At 35.0% G+C, this 2,544-nt stretch overlaps 1 pseudogene; it reads left to right on the plus strand.

Annotated features, from left to right (window-relative positions):
* The first annotated feature begins 1,624 nt into the window (after positions 1-1,624).
* LOC109392626 (small ubiquitin-related modifier 2 pseudogene) lies at positions 1,625-1,912 on the plus strand (annotated as a pseudogene).
* The last annotated feature ends 632 nt before the right edge of the window (positions 1,913-2,544 follow it).

Raw genomic sequence — 2,544 nt, forward strand, 5'->3', positions numbered from 1 at the left:
GAACCAGGGCCCTCTGGCGTCCCAAGCCAGTTCTTAACCAACGCGCCTCTCGACCAGCCCAGAAGAATTTTCTTTACAAGTTCGCTATTTGTTTCTGCCTTTGGTTACAAAATCTGATAGTCTTCTCTCAACCTGGGATTCTTCACCAATATTTTATTCCAGTATTTCAATAATTAAATAATTACACATTTTCATTAACTCTTTAGATTTTTTCTATGATGTAGAATTTGTTTTTCTGAGATAGTGGTCTACCTTGATTTTTAGTCACTTGAACCAATATATTATTCAAAAAATCAAACTGGTTTGAAATTTCTTGTATCCTATACCAAATTGTTTCAAATATTTGGGCCAGTTTCTGGTCTTCTTTTTCTTTTTTTATTTCAAAATGTTTTATTTTATTTTAATTTTTTAAATTAAAATTTATTGGGGTGACAATGGTTAGTAAAATTACATAGGTTCCAAGTGTACAATTCTGTAATACATCATCTATTTATCACCACCCACAGTCAGTTCTCCTTCTATCGCCATATATTTGACCCCTTTTACCCTCTTCTACTTTTTTACCCTCTTTACCCTCCTCCCTTACCCTCTGGTAACCACTAAACTATTGTCTGTATCTATAAGTTTTTATTTCTTTATTTGTTTGTCTTGTTCCTTTGTTGTTTTCAGTTTTATATCCCACATATCAGTGAAGTCATACGGTTCTCAACTTTTTCTGTCTGACATATTTCACTTAGCACAATAATCTCTAATTTCATCCACATTGTCCCAAATGGCACTATTTCATCTTTTCTTATGGCAGAATAGTATTCCATTGTGTATATTATATATACAATAGTATTCCATTGTGTATACAAAGGACACTTTGGTTGTTTCCATGTCTTGGCCACCATAAATAAAGCTTCAATGAACATTGGTGCATATATATCTTTATGGATAAATGTTTTCAGATTTTTTGGGGGGTATATACCCAGGAGAGGGATTGCTGGGTCATATGGTAATTCTATTCTTAGTTTTCTGAGGAACCTCCACACTGCTTTCCATAGAGGCTGTACCAATCTGCATTCCCACCAACAGTGTATGATGGTTCTTTTTTCTCCACAGCCTCTCCAACACTTGTTATTATTTGTCTTGTAGATGATAGCCATTCTAACCAGTGTGAGGTGATAGCTCATTGTGGTTTTCATTTGCATTTCTCTGAGGATTAGTGATGTTGAGCATCTTTTCATATGTCTATTGGCCATCTGTATGTCCTCTTTGAAGAAATGTCTATTCAGGTCCTCTGCCCATTTTTTTAATTAGATTGTTTGTCTTTCTGTTGTTGAGTTGTATGAGTTCCTTATATATTTTGGATATTAGTCCCTTATTGAGGCATTGTTTGCAAATATCTTCTCCCATTCAGGTGGTTGCCTCTTTGTTTTGTTGATGGTCTTCTTTTTCTGTTCCATTTATCTGTTTGGTCTTTAGCCATCACCAATTTTATTTCTTTGGTTTTGTCTTTTATTTCTTTTATTTTTCTCAAGTGTAGAAAAGCCTTGCACTCCTGGCACTGCTTGTATGCTTCTTTGGTGTGGACCTGGTACCTCTTTTGTGAAGGGCAGCTGAAATGACTCAGGCACTTGCCATGACTAACAAAAAGTCCAATAAAGGAGTCAAGACTGAGAAGAATAATCATATTAATTTGAAGGTGGTGCAGCAGGGTGGTTCTGTGGTGCAGTTTCAGATTAAGAGGCATGCATCACTTAGAAAATTAATGAAAGCCTACTGTGAATGACAGGGTTTGTCAATGAGGCAAATCAGATTCCAATTTGGTGGGCAGCCAGTCAATGAAACAGGAATATCTGCACAGTTGGAAATGGAGGATGAAGATACAAGTGATATGTTCCAGCAGCAGACAGGAGGTGTCTACTAGAAAGGGAATCTACTATCTGACTCCAGAACTCTGCTCCTCCCAATGAAGGAGACATTTTTAATTAGGATACAGCAATTTGGTTCCACCACATCCTGAGAACTACAGTATAATTTTCTCTATTCTTTCATTTTTCTCTTCCCTATTCCTTTATCGTACATTAAGTAAGTGATGCATGTGCAAAAGCATTTGCATTTTTTAAAAACTAAATGGCCAGTGGTAAGTTTTGATGCACATCAAATGGAGATGGGATGAGGGAAAATGCTAGTTCTGTGAAAATATCCCCTTTCTCCATTACGGCATGCTCATTCAGCTCTTATCTTTATATTCCAGTAAGTTATTTTGCTCTTACTGTTAATAATAATTATTTTAAAAAGAACAACATAAAAACCCTTGCATACCTTGTTTGATTGGAAATTTTAATGTTTTTCATTTATCATTGTAAAACCAAGGACAATTTTATAATTTTTTTTTGTACATAGCTGTCACATGTAAGGTGATTTGTCTTTAAGTAGAGATTAATTACTCTAAGAAATGAATCTCAAATAGTTTCCCCTTCAATCAAGCATCTTGTTGTTTAAATAAATTTCTTTCGTAAAATTGTATATATGTGTATATATGCACCAGATGTGCCA

Source organism: Hipposideros armiger, unplaced genomic scaffold (assembly GCF_001890085.2).
Source record: "Hipposideros armiger isolate ML-2016 unplaced genomic scaffold, ASM189008v1 scaffold_340, whole genome shotgun sequence".
In the NCBI taxonomy this organism is placed as follows: Eukaryota; Metazoa; Chordata; class Mammalia; order Chiroptera; family Hipposideridae; genus Hipposideros; species Hipposideros armiger.